The sequence below is a fragment of the Sarcophilus harrisii genome, chromosome 3 (genome assembly GCF_902635505.1).
Source record: "Sarcophilus harrisii chromosome 3, mSarHar1.11, whole genome shotgun sequence".
In the NCBI taxonomy this organism is placed as follows: Eukaryota; Metazoa; Chordata; class Mammalia; order Dasyuromorphia; family Dasyuridae; genus Sarcophilus; species Sarcophilus harrisii.
In genome coordinates this window covers 423,904,437-423,927,933 of record NC_045428.1, presented here as the reverse complement: position 1 = coordinate 423,927,933, position 23,497 = coordinate 423,904,437, and positions in this window count along the sequence as shown.

The window sequence follows — 23,497 nt, the reverse complement described above, 5'->3', positions numbered from 1 at the left end:
ACCAGAAGGGTCCCCAGCCTGGGCAATTTAGACCAAAAGGTCTGTCTCCACCCAGCTTTGACTGAGTGCAATTCACCTTAGATTAGAGATTCTTTGTAATGTTGGGTGGGGTTGAAGGAGACAACTCAACCTTCAGAGACAGAGATCTTGAAATAAGGTAGAAAATGGGGAAATTTAAATCTACCCAAATGATTATTGATAATATTTTCTCTCAATTCTTGTCTTGGTATTTGTTCTTTAGTTTAGGTAAAGGAGATTAATTTGGAAAGTCCAAATTTTATGAGCTTTGAAGTCAAATAAATAAAATTTATTAAGTACCTACTAAACTAGGTACTGTGCAAAAGACAGCCTTTACCCTCAAGGGAATTTACAATGCAAATAGATGTATACAAAGCAAGTCACAAACAGGATAAATAGGAACAAATTAACAGAGGGAAGACATTGAAATTAAGGGGATTTGAAGAAAGGCTTCCAGTAGAAAGAAGGGGACATTTGACTTCATAGTTATTTTATACAATCTGGAGGCCAAATTATAGATGTCAACTCCTGGGATTATTTCTTTCTGAGACTATCGGGGGGGGGGGGGGGGGGGGGGGGTGGTATTCACAAGTTTATTTAGTCCTTAAATGGGCCTTTGTGGAAGTGGGCTCTACTTGAATTTCCTGCTTTGATACGATTATCTTGGCTCCACATTTACTGTATACAAAGTCAACTTCCAAAGTTATTTTGTATAACTTTTTGAGGCAAGTAACGAGCATAATTAGCATCTATAAAAGGCTCATTCTCCACCTCCCTAGTTAATTGTGGTCTTATTAGGAAATCTGCCTATGTATGGAGGAATTGACCATGTTTAACATATTTTGGATTACTTGCCCACTGAGGGAGGGGAGGAAAGGAAAGAAAAAAAAATTACAACACAGGGATTTTTAGGGGTGAATGTAAAAAATTATCCAAGTCTATATTTTGAAATGAAAAGCTACAGTTTAAAAAAAAAAAAAAGAAAATTTGCCTACCTCATGTCATCATAATAAAATTTTTTGACCTTTGAATGGAAGAGAGGTTTGAGTTTATTAATTTATTACTGATAGCTCCTTGCATTCTTGATTTCTCATCCATGAAGACCTGTGCTGGATTGGTGGTCACATCTGAGGAGAGAAAAGAGATGTTGTAAAGGTGAAATCAAAGTTTTGGTAACTGGTTATGTGGTGGGGTGAGGTGGGAACCCATATAGCAAACATTCTATCTCTATATCTGAACTTGATACTATTGTGCCACAGTTCTATTTTGTTGTTCTGACTCAGTTTTCCTAATTGTCCTGACTGTTTCCCTAAATTGTCCTGCCTCAGTTTCCCTGAATTGTTCTGCTCAATTCTGCAAAACTACCCACCCCTCCCTCCTAATCATGATGATCCAGACAAGGAGAAAGACCTTCTGTCTTAGACATCACGACTCCAGTCCTTCCCTACTGAAAGAGATGAGGTGAGATCTTTCAGAAAGACAGTTGTAAATATTGAGTAAGGCTTTATCTGTTTCAGAGTTTGAGTAGGTCTGAAGGACTTTGAGCATTGGTCCAAGGGCATACCTAAATCCCCTTCCTGCTATCCTCCAGTGACAACATTTTCTCCCTGTTTCAGTCAAATATGGGCAACTATATATTTATTGGTCAAGTTCAATTTCTTGGGAAGTTCCCATATTTAGAATGTGAGGCCCTCAGCCAATGAGGATGAGGGTCAGTGGTGGGAGGGGGTATTTGTGTTAGGGATTAAAGTGTTCAATGGGTGGGAAGCCCTTCTCTCGAGAATGTATAATAAACTTTGTTTTGCTTCTAGAGATCTCTCCAACTTTTTTTTTTAATTAAATGGTGACCCCTCACCATTTCTGAACCACACATTACTTATCCGAAGGCCTTTCCCAATCCCAGAATGTCCGGTGCCTCCCCCAACCCTGTCGGAGTCCCATTCTTACTCTTAGCACTCTGACTCCGCCCCTCATTTTCCCCACCGCTCACTTTCACCTTAATGGGATAGGAGAGGGTGAGCCTTCAAAGTGCTGGAGAAGAAACCGTTTTTGTTTTTGTAATTGTTATGATCTTTGAAGTAAATATTCCTTGAAAAAGCTAATTTACATTAATTAGTTAAATAAAACCAGAGTACTAGTCAGTCACTGACACTTAATAGGCAGAAGGTGAGAATGCAATATGTAGAGACTGATAGTAATAGTATTTGAGATATAACTTACTGCTGAAGATATACCAAGAGTCCTGAGTGAGGGAGATATAGCAGCCTGGTTCTGGAATAGAGTCAGAACATATTCTCTACAGACATTTCTAATGATATTCCTCTACTCATTTCAAATGGCATGTCTTTCCCCTGTCAGTAATAACCTACCTAATAGGGTAGATGGCACAGTGAATAAAGCACTAGGCCTGAAGTCAGGAAAATTTGAGTTCAAATTCAGCTTTAGACCCTAAATGTGTGACCCTGGGTCAATAACTTAGTCTTGTTTGCCTTAGTTTCATTATCCTATAAAATGAACCTGAGAGAAATGATTAAGACCTCCAGTCCTTGCCAAGAGAATCACAAATGGTATCACAGAGAGTTGGACAAGATTAAACAACAAATTTATATTTAACAATTCTAAACAACAGTATTTCTGAGGGAACATTGGAGCTGGGGATCAAACTGATCACATTAAAGAAAAGATACTCTTCAACACCTTAGGGTAAGATGTAAAGGAGGACATTCTGGTCATTGGGAGGAATGAGTAAATGCACAGACTTGTTTAAGAGCTCATGGCATGTTCAGGAGACAAAGAGCTGTTTAGCTGGTTTGGAGCACAGAATATTTAGAAGGAAGTAACAGAAGAAGATAAGATTATTGGGGTAAGAAACTTTTCTGTCTCCTCATATGTGGTTTGATTAATGTGAATGTTATGGTTTCCCCAACTACCTTTCCTTTATGTCTCTTGCTATTTATTTGCTATGTCAATACTTCTGGGATTTGTGACATCCTTGGTATGGGAATTATTTCCATGAAATTCCTTCTCAAATTTAATAGACAGAGACTTAGACAAATTAAGTGATTTGCTGATGGTCATGTAGCTAGTAAAGAGGCAATATTTGAACCTAGGTTTTCTTGATTCTGAGTTCAAAATTCTATCTACTACATCATGCTGTATCATTTTTGGGGTGTAATGCCAGAGAAACTGAGGCAAGATAGAGATTAGAGAGTATTTAATATTTTATTTGAAAGGGAGAGATTTACTGGGACCAAATGGATCCATGGTTTGGTCCCAGGGCTGAATGAGAAGATCATCTCATCCAGCAAACAATGAGAGTTCTCAATGACATATATACAGGTGGCTCAGATACAGGAGTAGACTAAAGCAAGGGCAGAGTCAGGGTGCTGGGATTGGGAATGAGACTGACAGGGTGGGGGGAAGACACAGAGATGGAGAGGATAGGCATATCCTATCCTGGGGGGAGGCATGGGAGATGGGGAGATAAAACTGTATCTGATATTCTGATAGACTGGGATGAGGAGAGGCATTCTGATATTCTAAAATATAAGATCTTTTATCCTTATAAAATATTTTGATGATTAAGAGGGAAGGGTGGTTTTGTAGGATTGAGTGGAACAGTTAGAAACTGAGGCAGAACAATTCAGGGAAACTGAGGTAGGACAATTTGGGGAAACCAAGGCAGGACAATTTAGGAAAACTGAGTCAGGACAATAAAAGAGAACTGTGGCACAATAGGTGAAAAGACAGAGAAAGACAATCAATCTGATTTGTTTTGCATAATGCTTCAATCTTTCTAAATCTCACTCTCCTAATCTGTAAACCTGACAGACTTCACCAAAACAAACTCTTTTCATCAATTTCAAAGAGAGGCTTAAGAGTCATTAGTTGTAATGAGATCTTACACTAATAACACTTTATTGCACTTATAAAACACATACTTTATTAGTTTGCCTCAAAGTACTTCCTAAAAAATGAGAAAACCTAAATTTTACCTATTTGAATAAATCAAAGAGGAACATTTTGCTTTCAGCATTTTTCATGTTTATGTTATTTGTTGACATGTTCATTTTCTGAATTAGAGTATTTTGTTATTAAAAAGTGTGATGGGTTGCTAATTTTTGCAATCATACTTAGCACTAATGTGCACTTTCAAATTTTAATTGATCCATATTGATGTTTTACAACAGCCCTGGCAAGGAAAAAACCAAAAACATTTCAATTGTTTTGAGAACATCACAGTGTCCTTAAGAGGGTGCTTGACTTAGTATATTTTCAATGTAGAGTAGGAAGGAATAGTAGTTACAGAAATGCAGTGAGGTGGCAAAGAGGACAGAGCATTGGACCTGGAATCAGTCACCTTTAAAATGGGAAAATAAAAACAATTACCTCCAAGTGTGATTGCAAGAATAAAACAAAAAAAATTGGTAAAGTTTTGGCAAACCTCAAAGAACAATGTAAATGGTGGTTCTTTTAATCTGTTTGTTCTTTATATTTCAATGGGTCACTATCCAAAGAAAGAATGGGCAAGTTTGCTCACCTAGTTAAAAAGCAAAAGTTCCTAATTGTTTTTCCACTCATTTGAAATTCTTACTATTCAGCTGACTTTGTCCTAAATCTTGATTGTTATTTATCATCTTTAAGTCATTTTAAATCAAGTCTGACCATTTGAGCTTTTCTTGGCAAAGATAATTGGAGTGGCTTGCCATTTCCTTCTCCAGCTCATTTCAAATATGAGGAAACTGAGGCAAACAGAGTTATTGCACAGGATCACACAGCTATTAAGTTCCTGAAGTCAGATTTGAACTCGGGAATATGAGTCTTCCTGATTCTAGGCATGCAGCTTTATCTACTTTGCAACCTAGCTGTCTTATTGCATTTGTTTTGTACATATTAAATTTGCATTAATATATGTCTATGTTTTCTCTCCAAATAGGATGGAAATTCTTTGAGGATGGGAAGTGTTTTACTTTATCTTTGTATCTCCAGTATTTATCACAAAAGCCTAACACATAGTAAGTGCTTAATAAAAGCTTCTTGAATGATGTTATAGATAAAGCCTTACTCTCTGTAAAGGTCACTATGGAAATTCAAAAGAGAGTTGATATAATAAGTCATTTGTATTGAGGAAATGGGACAAAAGATAGGTAAATTTTGAGAAAGAGTAGGTAGAGAAAAATCTGAAGCTTGGGGCAACAATTGGAAAATGAGGTTTTAATAATAATAATAACATTATTATTATTATTATTAATATTTGGTGTTGCAGGTTAAGTGACTTGCCCAGGTTCACACAGCTAGGAAGTGTTAAGTATCTGAGATCAGATTTGAACTCAGGTCCTCCTGTCTTCAGGGGTGGTGCTCTATCCACTGCGCCTTGCTCCCCTTATATATAGTTTTTTATTTCTATATTAAAAATAAGGCTTTTATGTGAGGCCAGGAACCGAATGTTGAGGTGTAGACCACATGTTGAGGTCTACATTTGGGGTACCTAAATGAAATTAGGGTTTAGTTAAGGTCTAGTGGCAGGTTTGGGGTACAGGGAGTCAAATAGAGTTCCCCTGCAACCCCCTTGGATTCAGCGCAAGGATACGGCGGTATATAAGGTCTAGTAGCAGCGCAGATTCCCAATAAAAGCATTTATTGGCCCAGAGAGCTAGATTAATAAAAGAGGTTTATTACTGAGTTTAGAAGTAGGAGATAGGTACAAAGAGAAAGCATTTATTTAGTCCCTTCAGGGAGAAGCCCAGACACACGAAGGAGGCATCCCAGCTCCCACCATGTGCTTGTGGAATCTGACAAGCTTCAGGCTTGTTGGGATTTAGATAGCAAAAGACCCAAGCCTTTTCATTGGATAACCTAAAAGGCAGTAACCATCACTGACTAAGGTGGTCTGCTTCCTGTGTGTCACATCACTTACTGTAACTTAGGGTCTGACATTTAGAGATCATGTGACTTCCTGCAACCCAGGGTCCAAGACCTGATCTTCTGGTTCTGGGAACAGGGATCTTAGGCCTAGTCTCATAAACTGAGAAAACTTCACCCAATCAGTCCCATTCACTTTCATTAAGCATTTTAGATTTTCTTTCTTTTTTTAAAGTTTCAATAGTAATTTATCAAGGGCTATTTTGTAAGGGTCCATAATTCCATGGATGAAGAGGGCTGGAACTCTGAAAAGATGTACTTGAATCTAGGTCAGCATTGTGCTTATAGCTAAGCATCTACTCAGTGTGAGATAATGGTTCTCTAAGGTGATGTAATAGTTGTGTGTGCTCAGTGTGTTGTAGTGATGTAATCATATTGAAGTATTTAAGGGAGTCGCAGACACAGAAGGCTCTCTCAGCCACAGCTCTCAGCCACAGACACAGAGAACTTGGGCTGATCCTGAGGTCCTCCAGAGAGCTAGCCCAGACTTTATATTTTGGTGGCTAAATGTGGGACCTTGCAAAGCAGGGCACAAAGCACTTCCACTGACACAATTGTAAGCTCAGTGGAGAAGTCCCTGTGACCCAGAAATAGGGTGAGTATAAAAATAGACAAGCAGAAAACTTTAGTAAGGGCTAAACTAGTCACTTTCATTTTTTTTTTTTTTTTTCGCTGAAATGGGGCAAATACTAAGAAAAGAGCCTCCCCCACTCCAAGGGAAGTGTATAGAATGCATAGCTAGGTTAATAAAGAAGCAAGGTTTGTTGGTAACCTGGAAGCAGATCACTGGACTCTTAAATATATTAGAGTGCATGTCTCCTTGGCTCTCTAAGGAAGAAAGATTAGAGCCAGTGATGTGGGAAATAGTAGGAGAGCAACTAATTGAATATTACGAAGCTATGGGTCCTAATTCAATTCCTGAGGAAACATTTCTTATGTACAATATAATGCAATTGGCTTTAAAGAATCTCACAAGTTCTAAAACAAGGAAAAAATTTAATGTGGACAGCCAGACAAGAAAGTGTGAGGAAAAAGAGGAGGAGGTAACAAAGCAACTGAAAGGCATGGAGAGTTGGATCTTAAGTACCATGCAGACACTCTTTAAGTGTGGTGCTTCTCATTTTCACAGCTCAATTACACCTAAGCAGGTGCCCTTAGGCATTTCCCATCTCCTGACTCTCCCCTCTCAATTTTGCCTTCCTGGGTGGAGGGAGGAAGAGAAGTGAAAGGTGAATGACACCATCGGTACCACCCATGAAGCAGCTTTGTCCACTCCCTATGACACAATTACAAAAGGCACTAAAGCCAAAGAGGAAGGGCAGGATACATATGACTTGAGAATCTATACCTTTTGATAAAAGAGTTTGACTATTCAAGTCAAGAAAAAAGAAAATACACTCCATTTAATCTGGAAATTATCAAAGATTTGAAAAAGGCTTGCACTCTTTATGGGGCTATATCATCTTATGTTAAGATGGTATTAGAGAATTTGGCTTTTAAAGTTATAACCCCTAATGATTAGAACTCCATAGCAAGGACATGTTTAGAACCTGGACAGAACTTGTTGTGGTTTTCTGAGTATAGTGAACGCTATAGAATACAAGCACAACAGAATAGGCAACCTGGAGTTAATATATCAGTCACCTCTGACCAACTAACAGGTATAGGTCCTTATGCAGACACTTTAGCACAGCATATGAGCAAATTGCTTCTGCTGCTATCAAAGCATGGGGCACTCTCCCAGGAAGACAAGATAGAGGGGAAGCCTTCACAAAAATAGCACAAGGTCCAAATGAACCCTTTGCTGATTTTGTGGGACATCTGTAGACAGCTGTCATATGAACTATTGGTGAAAATGTAGTAACAGAAATTATAATAAAACAATTTGCTAAGGAAAATGCTAATAAGATTTGTAGAACAATTATACTAGGACTACACAAGGATGCTCCTTTAGAGATCATAAGATGCTGTGCCACAGTGGGCACAGATACCTTTTATAGCCAGGCTATGATACAGACTTTTCAGGATCTGAACATGAGAAGACAGGGTCCCTTTTGACAAGGGACTTTCAAAGAGACTCATCAATGCTTTCAATGTGGTAAAGTAGGGCATTTGAAAACTCAATGTTGTCATAAAGATAAGAGTGAAAAAACTGGGTGGGAGAACAAGATCCAAAACCCTACGTCCAAAATGCAACAGAGGCTTCCATTGGGCATCAGAATGTAGACTGACTCAGGGAAAAGGGAAGAGGGGCTCAGTTTTAGGGTGCCAGGCAAAAAACACTCGGGGCATGATGTCAACTGATGGTATACCCAGAGAATCTTTAGAAGTTCAGTACTCTGACATGATCAACTGAGAAGCAAGTTGATGAGGAAAAGGGATTGAAATTGGGGAACAATGAAGAAAGTGGCTTTACATGATTTGTCTGAGGAAATATGCCATGGTGGACTCAGAGCCAACATTGAGACCAAGAGGACTTCATTCAAGACCTATCTTTAAAAAATACTGTCTGTGTGACCCTAAACAAGTTGCTTAATGTCTGAGCACTCCAGGCAACTTCCTAATACTGTAAATTGCAGTGAAAGTTCTAGTCTACACTAATAAAAGAAGTTTCTTCACTCATGAATTGGCTTTCTTTATACTATTAATTTTTTGATTTTTGACAAAGTGGACTGGCTCTGGCAGACAGGTTTTATAACCCACTAGAAGGGCAGTGTCCAGTGTGAGCAGCTCTACTATCTTTAGATAATTGCCAGGTCATGTGGAGAGATCTAGAAAGTGGTGAATGGAAGGGACCAGATAAGTTAACTGGTTGGGGGAGAGGATTTGCTTGTATTTCTAAGATGGAGAAGGAATCAGATGGAGGCCAACGAGCCATATTCGCCTTATCCATTGGAGAGAAAAGGAGAAGACAGAAGAAACATCTGGTGGTTCTATCTCTGACTACAAGTGCTACTGAAAAAGCATGACAGTGAACATCAAAAATTGTCAATGAGTGACCCACACTTAACACTGTACACCAAGATAAGGTCAAAATGGGCTCATGGTCTAGGCATAAAAAATGAGATTATAAATAAATTAGAAGAACATAGGATAGTTTACCTCTCAGACCTTTGGAGGAGGAAGGAATTTGTGACCAAAGAAGTAGACATCATTATTGATCACAAAATAGATAATTTTGATTATATTAAGTTAAAAAGTTTTTGTACAAACAAAACTAATGCACACAAGATTAGAAGGGAAGCAATAAACTGGGAAAACATTTTTGCAGTCGAAGATTCTGATAAAGGCCTCAATCCCAAAATATATAGAGAATTGACTCAAATTTATAAGAAATCAAGCCATTCTCTAATTGCTGAATGGTGAAAGGATATGAAAAGACAATTTTCAGATGAAGAAATTGAAACTATTTCTAGTCATATGAAAAGGTGCTCCAAATCATTATTGATCAGAGAAATGCAAATTAAGACAACTCTGAGGTATCACTATATACCTTTCAGACGGGCTAAAATGATAGGAAAAGATAATAACAAATGTTGGAGGGGATGTAGGAAAACTGGGACACTGATACATTGTTGGTGGAATAGTGATACAACCATTCTGGAGAGCAATTTGGAACTATGCTCAAAAAGTTATCAAACTGTGCATACCCTTTGATCCAGCAGTGTTACCACTGAAAAGAGATCTTAAAGGAGGCAAAGGGACCTGAATGAACAAAAATGTTTGTGGCAGCCCTTTTTGTAGTGGCTAGAAACTGAAAATTGAGTGGATGCCCATCAGTTGGAGAATGGTTGAATAAATTGTGGTATATGAATGTTATAGAATATTATTGTTCTATAAGAAATGACCATCAGGATGAATACAGAGATGCTTGGAGAGACTTACATTAACTGATGCTAAGCAAAATGAGCAGAACCAGGAGATCATTATATACTTCAACAACAATATTATATGATGATAATTCTGATGGATGTGGCTTTCTTCAGCAGTGAGATGATCCAAACCAGTTCCTGAACCGTTTTCCAGTAATGAAGAGAATCAGCTATACCCACAGAGAGAACTATGGGAAATGAGTATGGAGCACAACATAGCATTTCCACTCTGTTATTGTTTGCTTGAATTTTTATTTTCCTTCTCAGGTTTTTTTACTTTCTTCCTAGATCTGATCTTTCTCATGCAGCAAGATAACTATATAAATATATATTGTATTTAACATATACTTTAACATATTTAAGATGTATTGAATTACCTGCCATCTAGGGGAGGGGATGGGGTTAGGAAGGGAAAATTTGGAACAGAAGACTTTGCAAGGGTCATTGTGAAAAATTATCCATCCATATGTTTTATAAATGAAAAATTATACTAATAATAAAAATAAATTGTCAATGAGACTGCCATAGGACTTCAAAACCAGCAGGAATCATTGGATTCCCTGAGACATGATGAGACTGCTGCAAGACTTCAAAACCTGCAAGAATCTTTGGATTTCCTTTCACATGAAGTAATAAACAATAGATTGGTTTTAGACTATCTCTTGGCTGCTAAAGGAGGCGTATGTGTGATTGTTATTTATACACCCTCCTTCTAGGACTTATGGACATGTATATTCATATTGTTTATTATATCACTATGTTGATTCATATTTGTTACATCACTACTAGCCTGTGTTATATTACTATGTGCTTATGTAATACCTCCCATGCTGATGGATTTATGTATACTTGTTTCAATTTCAGCTCAGAGGATACCTGCTAACAATATCTGGTTTGGTGTCCTCACCTCCCTAAAAAATCAGGGAGGGCATGATCACCTCCTTTTTGGTGTTTTCACCTCCCTTCCTGAGAAATTAGGGAGGGTGTGACCACCTTCTAAAACAAAAGAAAGCGAGAAATGTAGAGGGCTGAAACTCTGAAAAGGTGTACTTGAATCTAGGTCAGCATGGTGCTTATAGCTAAGCACCTACTCAATGTGAGATAATGATTCTCTAAGGTGATGTAATGGTTGTGCATGCTCAGTGTGTTGTAGTGATATAATCATACTGAAATATTTAAGGGAGTCTCAGACACAGAAGGCTCTCTCAGCCACAGATACAGAAAAGACTTCAGGCTCCAGACTTCAGATGCTAGACTCCATCTTGGACCAGCCCCATGGTGGATGTCATGTCTCCTTCACTCCTCCACTAAGACCAAGGACTTGGGCTGACCCCGAGGTCCTTCAGAACGCTAGTCCAGACATTACACTTGGGGGTTATTTAATAGAATCAAGAAGGAGTACTGCTGTTTGTGTGTCTTTTGTACTTCATTGTGCTAAGTAAATTAAGCATTCCTTTTCTCGTCCTTCACTTTAACTTTCTGGAGAAAGAAGGCCAAGTGAAATAGTAATCATCACAGTGGCCTATCAGTTTCTGGAAATAGGTAGTTTTCTCAGAGCTGGCTCAAAAGATTAGCCAAGTGACTACTAATAAAAAGAGGGGAAATCCCTTTCAAAGTAAGTGTGGAGATTTTATCCTCAGGATTAGCTCTCTGGAGGTTCTCAGTACCAGCCCAAGTCCTTGTTCTTAGAAGAGGAGTGAGAAAGCAGGAACCCGTGTGGATAGTCAAATATAGAGTCTGTTTATTTCAGGTTCTCTCAGTCTTAAATACCTTAGTACAATTACATCACTACAGCACACAGTGCTTGTGCTAAGTATAAGCACTTTGCTATTATTATGTAGATGTATCTTTAGTGCAAGTATCTCTGCTTTTTTTTTTTTTTTTTTTTTTAAATTTAATAGCCTTTTATTTACAAGATATATGCATGGGTAACTTTACAGCATTAACAATTGCCAAACCTCTTGTTCCAATTTTTCACCTCTTACCCCCCACCCCCTCCCCCAGATGGCAGGATGACCAGTAGATGTTAAGAACATTAAAATATAAATTAGATACACAATAAGTATACATGACCAAAACCTTATTTTGCTGTACAAAAAGAATCAGGCTCTGAAATATTGTACAATTAGCTTGTGAAGGAAATCAAAAATGCAGGTGGACATAAATATAGGGATTGGGAATTCAATGTAATGGTTTTTAGTCATCTCCCAGAGTTCTTTCCCTGGGCTTAGCTGGTTCAGTTCATTACTGCTCCATTGGAAATGATTTGGTTGATCTCGTTGCTGAGGATGGCCAGGTCCATCAGAACTGGTCATCATATTGTATTGTTGTTGAAGTATATAATGATCTCCTGGTCCTGCTCATTTCACTCAGCATCAGTTCGTGTAAGTCTCTCCAGGCCTTTCTGAAATCATCCTGTTGGTCATTTCTTACAGAACAGTAATATTCCATAATATTCATATACCACAATTTATTCAGCCATTCTCCAACTAATGGACATCCATTCAGTTTCCAGTTTCTAGCCACTACAAAAAGGGTTGCCACAAACATTCTTTATAATCTCTATAATCTTTATAATCTCTTTGGGATATAATCCCAGTAGTAACACTAGTATCTCTGCTTTAAGTAGAACATAGGTTATCAAGCCCCCTTACTTCTCAGGAATGCTGATTCACCCCCAAGGGGAGATGAGAGCTGAACCAGACATTGTCAGCAGGTTCCCTCTGGGCTGAAGGATCTTATACCTCACTCAGAATTCCTTCACTGTCTGAGGCCCTCTAGAGGAGATCAAGGTGAAATTCTGAATGATTTGAAGAAAGTGTGCTATATTTGTGTTTGGACTAGTACCAAGTCAAATTTATATATGTGAAAAGTAAAAGCTTGTTTCTATTCCAGGGGAGAAAATTAAAGGACTGGAGGAATACCTTCTTACTATTCAGGTTATCAGAGAGAATTAAGTATTCCTTGAAATAATAGGAGAAATACTTTAAGAAATAAGGAAAAGGATGGAAAGTGGTAGAGGAACATTTTCACTATCATCAAGAGGATGAAACAGTGTGAAACAGAAAAAAGGAAGGAAGGAAGCAAACAAGCAAAGATTTCCCTGAGATGTGAGAATTGTATATTATTCTTGAAAAAATCATGTAGTTGAATAATCAAACAGTTATAACAGAATCAGATCAAATGAGTTTCACTTAAATTCTCAAGATATATTTCAACTCTTCAACTTGTGTTGAACAAAAAGAATAACGAAATGGAGAATGATGTTAAAGCCCAGGAGGCATTGCCATTTCTCCTATTTGATATGATCTAGCCTCACTAGGATTTCAATGAGTAAGTAAAACTTTTCAAACTATGGTAGAAGAAGCATAGCAAAGTTTCAGAAAAGTGAAGAATTAATGTACTTAAAAATTGCCCTATGCTTTTCAAAGTATTTGAGTATAAAAAATAAAATATAAGAAGAGATCTCTGGCCTGAAACATAAAGAAAAACAAAATGAGTTGTTTGAGAAGTTGTATAAAGTGGATAGTAACAAGTCATTAGAAGACAACAAGGTGAAACAGGGGCAAAAGTTAACCTGGAGTCAGGAGAGATTCAGATTCTCTTCCTGAATCTGATACTTATTAATTAAATGACTCCCACTCTTCTTATTTATGAAATGGAAATAATAATATTTCTGTGCTTTGTGATACAAAGTCCCTGGTGAATGTGAATAGTAATCAAATAACAACTAGTCAATTAATAATCATTTATCAGTGCCTTTTTTGTGCTCATCACTGTGGTAGTCACTGTGGATGTAAAGGGTTTTAAGAACTAAATAGAGGAGTTTATATTTTAATTGGATTAGTGAGAGACTTGAAGTAGGGAGCCCAATTGAAGAAGCTTCTACAATAATATAGGTAAGGATGAAGGCCTGAGTTAAGGTGGTAGTGGTGTGTGTGAAGGGAAAAAGTGATTGTGGAGTTATATATGATAAGATTTGGCAACTGACCTTGGCAACTGATTGAATATATGAGTTGGGAAGTCCAAGATAATCCAAAGTTATGAACCTGAGAGGCTAGAAGGATGGTGGTGGTACATTCAGTAGATATGGGGCACTTTGAAAGAGGTTTGGATTTGAGGGGAAAGACAGAGTTCTTTGGACATATTTATTCTTGGAAATGATTAGGAAACCAAAAAAACATGAGTGTAGTTATCTGAATTTAACATTTGAGAATAAGTAGAAGAACATGGCACAAGTATAAAGACCAGAATAGCCCCTCCAAACTGCAGAAGACCAAAAAAAAAAAAAAAAAAAGACATGATATTTGATTGTCCTTTCAATTTCATTAAAGCCACAATGAAACTTAATATAGATGAGGTTTATTTATTTAGTTATTTCTGTGGGATTATGGAAAGGGCTGGAGAAAATTTAAACCAAATGAAAACTATCTGGAAGGGAGGAAGTGTTAGCTAAGAGCAATTAGAAATAGTGAGTCCTTAAAATGTCTTTGCTTTTAGTGCCCAATTTTATGGCACATGCCAACACATATCCTCTGGCAGTCAGATCCAAAAGAATCAGTCAATTAGTTTTAGTATTTCTTATTGATTATAAGACATACTTCTCAGATTTTTTTCATTGAAAAAGTCTAGAGTTCTGAGTTTAAAATCTCATTAAGTTGGAGGATAATAATATTGGATTAAGTTAAAAAATTTTAAAGTATTAGTCAGAAAATAATGAAATGTGAAATAGTGAGCTTTTCTCTCTTGGACACGAATTATCTATCCTAATGGAATTTTAGTTTTCTAAGCTCATGCAAAAAACTAATCAAGAAGACTTGGTAGAATTTTTAAGGCATATATATATCCAGAGAGAGGACTGTAGGAACATAGCTTTTTCACTGTTTTTTGTTTGCTTGCATTTTTTTCTCATTTTTTTCCTTTTTCATCTTATTTTTCTTGTGCAGCATGATAATTGTATAAATATGTATACATATATTGGATTTAATTATATATTAATATATTAACAATATATGTTAAACATGTTAAAATATAATTACATATATATTTTAACATGTTTAACAAAATTGGATCACTTGCCATCTATGAGAGGGGGTGGGAGAAAGGAAGGGAAAAATTTGGAACACAAATTTTGTAAAAACAAGGATCAATGTTGAAAAATTATTCATGCATATGTTTTTTTATATAAACATATTTATACAGTTATCTTGCTGCACAAGAAAAATCAGATCTAAAAAGAAAGAAAAAACCTGAGAAAGAAAACAAAAATGAAAGCAAACAATAACAGACGAGTGGAAATATGCTATATGGTGGTCTACACTCATTTCTCATAGTTCTCCTTCTGGGTATAGCTGATTCTCTTCATTACTAAACAATTGGAACTGGTTTGAATCATCTCATTGTTGAAGACAGCCACATCCATCAGAACTGATCATTGTATAATCTTCTTATTGCTGTGTATAATGATCTCCTGGTTCTGCTCATTTCACTTAGTATCAGTTCATGTAAGTCTCCCCAAGCCTCTCTGAAATCATCCTGTTGATCATTTCTTACAGAACAATAATATTCCATAACATTCATTTACCATAATTTATTCAGCTATTTCCAATTGATGGGCATCCATTCAATTTCCAGTTTCTAGCCACTACAAAAAGGGCTGCCACAAACATTTTTGCACATGTGGGTCCCTTTCCCTCCTTTAAGACCTCTTTGGGATATAAGCCCAGTAGTAACACTGCTGGATCAAACGGTATACACAGTTTGATAACTTTTCAACAGAAGAAACTTAAAGAGAATTATTAAAAAATTATAAGGTCATTGGCAAATAAACATCTTAGAATATAGATAGTATTTTCAATGCTACTGACTATAGTTGGAGATTCAGAAGACAGATTTAGTAAGTGAACATCTAGCTAGAAAGATAGTATCTCAGGGATTTGGATTTCTAGACCACTGCCTAAAATACAAAAGATCAGCTCTTGTTTAGGCATAGATTACATCTTACAAAGTCTGGTTAAAAAAAAAATTACATCTGGTTCAAGATGTACTCCACAGGTGTTCCATAATGCTGTAAATCTCATCAAAAAGACTTCTAAATTGTAAAAGAGAGAGACCTATTCACACAGTTCTGACATATCTGACATGATAACACAGGTACAACACAGGAGGAAGGAATAGCAGAAGAGAAGACAACATCTGATTAGAAAACTAGCTTTAAAATCCATACCTCTAATCATTATACACTTTAATAACAACAATACTATATGATGATCAATTCTGATGGATGTGGCCCTCTTCAACAACGAGATGAACCAAATCAGTTCCATTTGTTCAATAATGAAGAGAACCAGCTACACCCAGTGAAAGAACTATGGGAAATGAGTGTGAACCAAAATAGTATTTCCAGTCTTTCTATTTTTGTCTGCTTGCATTTTTGATTTCCTTCTCAGATTATTTTTACCTTACTTCTAAGTCCTATTTTTCTTGTGCAGCAAAATAACTGTATGGATATGTATACATACATTGTGTTTAACATATGCTTTAATATATTTAACATGTATTGGTCTACCTGCCATCTAGGGGAGGGTGTGGGGGAAAGGAGAGGGAATGTTGGAACAGAAAGTTTTGCAAGGGTCAATGCTGAAAAATTACCCATGCATATATCATGTAAATAAAAAGCTATAATAAGAAAAAAAAGGAAGAGGGGAAAAAATAATCCTACCTCTAAATGCAAAGATGCTTAACAAGACATTTACAAAAGATCCTAATTTAAGAAGTCAAATTGGACTTGAGAAGTCAATCCTATAAACAAAGTAGTATTTAATTGTATTTTCAATTTTTATGTTTTGCTATTCTGAACTTGGCAAATACCAACAAAAATGAACATTTCTATAAAAAACAACAGAAAAATAGGTTGCATATAGAACTCTGAATCTCCATCATATTTTTGAAAAATATAAAAAAAGCTATCCTGCTTGTTTGGATCTTCTCTGAATTTTTGTGCATTAAAAATGCTACATTGAAACTTAAAAAAAAAATCATCTTTATAACTTCCTCTCCTATATAATTCCTTCCCCTGCTTAGAATAAAAGAAAAGTCTTTCTTATAGCATTGTCAAGCTAAACAAATTTATTCATTTATCATGTCTGAAAAATATGCCTCATTCTTGTCAATCTCTTCTTTAGTAGCAGATGGAGGTATGCTTTTTCATTAGTCTTCTAGGATTGTGGTTAGTCATTTCATTGATAAGAGTTCTTAAGTTTTTCAAAATTGTTTTTCTTCTGTTCTAGAGAGCAATTTGGAACTATGCCCAAAGGGATATAAAACTGTGTATACCCTTTCATGGCAGCAGTGCCATTACTGAGTCTGTATCCCAAAGAAATCATAGAAGAGGCAAAAATCTTTGTAGCAGGTTTTTTTTTTTTTTTTTTTGGTGGTAGCAAAGAATCAGAAAATGAGTAGATGCCCATCAATTGGGGAATGGCTGAATAAATTATGGTGTATGAAAGTAATGGAATATTATTGTTTATAAAAAGTAATGAACAAGCTGATTTCAGAAAGGCCTAGAAAAATTTACATGAACTGATGCTGAGCAAAATAAGTAGAACCAGGAATACATTGTACACACAGTTACAGCAAGATTGTGTGATACTCAACTAAAATAAATTTGGCTCTTCTCAGAGCTTCAGTGATTCAAGGTAATCCCAACAAGCTTTGGATGGATAATGCTATTCACATCAAGAGAGAGAACTAAGGAGACTGAATGTAGATCAACAAATGTTATGTTCATTTTTTTTTCTTTTTCTTCTATTTTATTTTTCTCTTGTGTTTTTTTCCTTTGTTCTAATTTTTTCTTTCCTAACATGATTCATAAGGAAATATGTTAAAAAATGTACACATACAACCAAAAAATGTTGTTTTTACATGTCTGGAAAAAATAAAAATTAAAAAAAAGAGAGGATTGTTTTTCTGTACCATCTTGTAATCGACACAAAAATTTTTTCTTGTTTCAATGTACTTTCTTTCATAAATTGATGCTACAAATATTCAATTATATCCATATATGACAATTTGTTCATCTATTGTTCCTATTCCCTTAGTTTCTAGTTCTTTGTTACAACAAAAAATACTGCTGTAAATGTTTCTGTACATTTAGTCTTTTCCAGCTTTCTTTAATCTCTTTTTAAGGGAGTGTTATATGACAAGTATTGCTCCAGCTGGGTCAAAGGGGGTACTCAGTTTAGTGACTTTATGGGTATAATTCCAAATCAATTTCCACAATGGCTCTACCAGTTTATAGGTTCTTAAGCAATATAATAGTATGCGGATTTCCCAAATCTCCTCCATTGTAATTTTCTTTTTTTCATCTTTGCCAATCTTATGGGTGTGATATAGAACTTGAGAATTGTTTTGATTTGCATTTCTCTTATTATTAATGATTATTAATGACACCTTTAATATAATTGCTGGTAGCTTATATTTTTTCCCTTTAGAACTTCCTATTCATATCTTTTGACCATTTATTTATTGGGGAATGCTTCTTGTTCTTAATTATCTGAATCAATTTCCTACATATCTTTGGTATCAGACCTTTATCAGAAAAACTTGTTGTGAAATTTTTCCTGTTTTTCTTTTAAATACAGTTTATTCATTATTTTATTTGAACATAATCTTATCTTTTTAAAATTATAAATGTATATCATACTAAAATGTTTCCACATTAGTTATGTTGTAAAAATGTAAAAGAAGAATCAAAACATAACACTTCCTAGCTGTGTGACCTGGGCAAGTCACTTAACCCCAATTGCTTCAGCAAAAAAAAAAAAAAAATCAGAACAAAAGGGAAAAAACTCCAAGAAGAAAAGAACAACAACAAAAAGTGAAAACAGTATGTTTTGATCTGCATTCAAACTCTGTTGTACTTCTCTGGATGTAAATAGAATTTTCTACAATGAATCTTTTGAAGTTGTCTTAGATCATTGTGTTGCTGAGAAGAGTAAAATCTATCAAAGTTGTTCATCTGAACAATGTTGCTGTTATTGGGTACAATGTTTTTCTGGTTTTGGTTTCTTTACTCAGCATCAATTTATGTAAGTCTTTCTAAGTTTTCTTAACTCTTCTTGCTTATCATTTCTTAAAGAACAATAATATTCCATATACCACGATTTGTTCAGCCATTCTCCAGTTGATAGGCATTCCCTTAGTTGCCAATTCTTTACTACTACTACAAGAGCTGCTGTAGATATTTTTGTACATACGATTCCTTTTCCATTTTTTAATGACCTCTTTGGCATACAATGAATATAATCTCAATTGTATGTAATAAAAATTTCTCTAATTTTGTCTTCTGTGATTTTCTCTGTTGCTTGTTTGGGCAAGAACACTTCCCCTATTATTTTTGTGAAACCTATCCCTCCTTTCCTTTCTTCCTCTACTCTTTGCTGTGAAAGGCATTTGCTTTCTTATTTCTTTAATATATTTATGATATGGCTATATGGCCATAGATAGATGTCTTTGTAGATAGATAGTGTCTGTCTCTATCTAGATATATATGTATCTATCTATTTACCTATCATTCTCTCTCTGTCTCTCTCCAATTGGAGCTTATTTTGTATTTGGTATTAGATAGGGTCCTATTTTCTTCTTCTTCTTGTTTTTTTTTTCCCCTGAGGCATTTGGGGTTAAGTGACTTGCCCAGGGTCACACAGCCAGGACGTGTTAAGTTTCTGAGGTCAGATTTGAACTCAGATTTTTCTGACTTCAGGGGTGGTGCTCTATCCACTACAATAACTAGCTGCCCCCCCATTTCAAATTATTGCCAGATGCCTCTTCAAGTTTCCCTAAGAGTATTTAGCAGATAGCAAGTCTGTGTCCCAGCAATTGATAGCTTTCTGTTTATTAAACATTATGGTACTATGTTAATTTGCTTCAGTATGCCATGCAAGTAATATCTTTCACTGATCAACTTTTATATTTTGTAGGTATTACCAAAATAATTTTGATGATTATTGCTTTGTGGTATAGTTTGAGATATAGTATAACTAGATCAGAAGGAAATGCATTCTAGGCACAGGAGCCTGTCAGTGCAAAGGCATGAAGATAACAGATGTAATACAATGTTTGAAAAATAGGAAAAAAAAATTCTATTTGATTGTCCTATAAAACATTGGAAATGAACAATATGCAAGGAGGTTGGATAGGTTTGGGACAAGTCATAAAGTGAATTAAAAGATAAACAGAAGAGTTTATATTATATCCTGGAGATGAATAGTCATTAGGATTTATTAAATAAGACAATGACCTGGTTAAATTTGTATTTAAAGAAAATCATGCTGGCATCTGTTTGAAGATTGAATTAGAGTAGGGTAGAGGAGGAAATTAGGGAAAACAGGTGAGGTGAGATTAGCCCAGGTGAGAGGTTAAAGTTAGCATATAAAGAAAGAAGGGTTGAATGAGAAATATGGTGGTAGAAATGGCAAGTTTTAGTAACTGTTTGGATATGTGGTATGAAGGAGTGAGTTGTTGAGGTTATTAACAAGGTTAAAAACCTGGAACACTGGAAGAATTGTAGAATCCTCATATGAAAGAAGGAAGTTTGATAATAGGGGAAAGGAAAAAGGAATGTTTTTATTAAGTGCAACTATGTACCAGGGACTATGCTAATCCTTTTACAAACAGCTGAGCCATCTCATTGACCAGTTCTTCCTGTACTCATGGATCTGGGCAAAATGATTTGAACTCATCACAAGCAAGTGTGTAGCTTAGAATGGTGAGTGGTCACTATTTAATAAAAAGCTAGAGATATCTCTAGGAGCAACATAAAAGTTTATTGTATGTTCATGCGAGAAGCCAGCTTCCATCCAGTCCAGCAAGCAATCGAAAGGAGGAGGCACCTTGGGATAGGTGTTACACTTTAAATAGTCCCTACCACAAATACCCCTCCCACCACTGACCATCATCCTCATTGGCTGAAGGTCTTACATTCTAAACGTGGGAACTACCCAAGAAATTGAACTTGGTCAATAAGTACATAGTTGCCCATATTTGATTGAAGAAAGGAGAAAATGATGTCATGGGAGGATAGCAGGAAGGGGACTTAGGTATGCTCTTGAGTCAATGCTCAAGGACCTTCAGGCTACTCCAACTCTGAAATAGATGAAGCCTTATTCGATTTTCACAACTGTCTTGAGAGATTTCACCTCATCTCATTCACAAATATCTATTCGGCTTCTCACTATTTTCTATTTACCTTGGGTATCAAGTTCACATTGGCCATTTTTAGTCACTAAAGTTTTTTGCTTATTGTATCTAAAATTTAGTCAATAAGTTTTGTCCTTTCCAGACTCAGTATCTTCTTGGCAGAGGAAATATGCAAAATAAAATTCCAGCAGCTCTATCTTCTTGTCAGTGTATTATTATATATTCCAAGTAGTCCTCATATCCTTTCTTTGATACCCCCTTTCACAAAATATAGGTTTTAAATCCCCTATTTATTATCTTTAGTTTTTCTCACTAGTCTTTCAGCACTCTGAGCTTGCTTATCTTAGAATACTGTGTCACATTTTTGTATACATTCTCTTTTACTTTGAACTTACTTCCACTTTCTATAAATATCTTTAAAAACAATCTAAATTGCTGAGCTCCCTGTGCATTCACATTATGACTTTAGACAACTCTAGTTTTTCATCTTTGTCAGAATTGTTTCTCTTTGTGTCTTAAAATTTAATTCTTTGGAGCATTTATGAATTAACATGGTCTCCACAGGAATACTTCAACAATTCAAATAGTACAATTTTTTTTTTGAATAGAACTCAGTCAATATTTACATAATATCTCTGAACGTAATTCACAGGAGGTAGAGCCTTCCCAGGACTCCACTGTAGCAGCGAGATCCTACTGAATAGTAAAAGTAACCCAGGTAAAAGGGCCAATCAAAATAGCCTCCTAACTTGAACAGAGCAGGCTATTTCATCTTGTTTACAGAGGTTAGAAAAAGTGATCAGGGCATTTAAATTCAAGCTTCTTCCTTGATCAAAAAGCCTCAGGAAGAACAGAAGGTATAAAATCTAGTAATTACCTTTTTTTGTAAAAATGCTAAAATTACAAAGAAATAAAGTTATAAGAAAGATTCATAGACAGTAATGAATATGGGATCACAGAGATGAGATCTGCAGAGCTTTTAATATTTTATTTGAAAGGGAGATTGTGTTGGGACCAAATGGTTCCATGATTTGATCCTGGGATGAATGAGACTATCATCTCCAAGAATCCAGCTGCTAACGTGTGTATCCCATGAAATATATATACATGTAACTCCAAGTGATAGGGATAGACTGAGGCAGCGATGGAGTCAGAACAGTGAGAGCGAGAACAGGCTATCAATCCAGTTCTGACAGGGTGGGAAGAGGCACCCGACATTCTGATAAATAGGGAAGGTCTGGGATCATGATGTCTAAGATAAAAGATCTTTTACCTTATCTGGATTGAACATTTACAATTTATAATTTTAGTGTAGTCAGCCCTAAATTATATCAATTCTAATGATTAGAAGGGAAGGCTGGTGTTGCAACCAGGAGGATTGAGGCAGGAAAATTAGGGAAACTAAGGCAGGACAATTAAAGGGAACTGTGGCACAACATATACATATATAGATACACACATACATATACATTCACAGCCATCCACAGACCCCCATACATAGACATATATCTAAATACACACATGCATAGAGCTGCAATGCATACATACCTACAAATACACACACACACACACACACACACACACACACACACACACATTTACCCATATGTAAAAATGCATCTAAAACAATGTTAATATGGCTGACATATAATGGAGATTTCTCTTTTGATTGAATCTTTAATTCTAAGATCAATGTCTAAGATCAATGGTTACAAGTCCTGCTTTTTTTTTCCTAATAAATTTTATTCTTGATCCTCGTTGTAGTGTTTGTGTATATCTCTTCTTTCCTCTCCCTGCCAACTCTTCTAGTTTAATTTTGCTCTTTTACTTGCCTTCTCCTACCCATGGATCATTCCTTTCCCTGAGGGATCTTCTTCTCTCACCCTTTGTCTCCCCCTCTCTCCTATTTCTTTATAGATTTTTGGAGGGTCCTATCCCTTTCATGGTGTTGTCTATTTAATCCATTTCTGATGTGAATAGGTTTTCAGAACTATAAGACCCCTTCCTCCTGTAATGCCTAGGTGGTGCAGTGGATAGAGCATCAAGCCTGTAGGTAAGAGGACCTGAGTTCAAATTTAACCTCAGACATTTAAGCCTTCTTAGCTGTCTGAGCAAGTCACTTAATCCTAATTGACATTCACACATATTAAAAACAAACAAAAATCTAATCTTCCTCTCTACCTCATTTACATAATTACTATTTTTACCTCCAACATTTATCATTATCTTTTCCTGTCATCTACTAAGGATTTAAATAAAAAGGATATGCTCCATAACTATAAATTAATTCCCTCACTGCTGCAGAGAAGAGGTTGAAGAAAGTGCTTTTTCTTAAAGCTTTTTTGCAGTCAAGCTTAGTCATCATAATTTCACAGCATTTAGTTTCCAATGTTTCAAAGTTATTCTTTTCATTTAGTTATTGAGGTTGATGTTTACATAATTTTCCTGGTTCTTCTTACTTCACTTATCAGTTCTTCCAACATTTC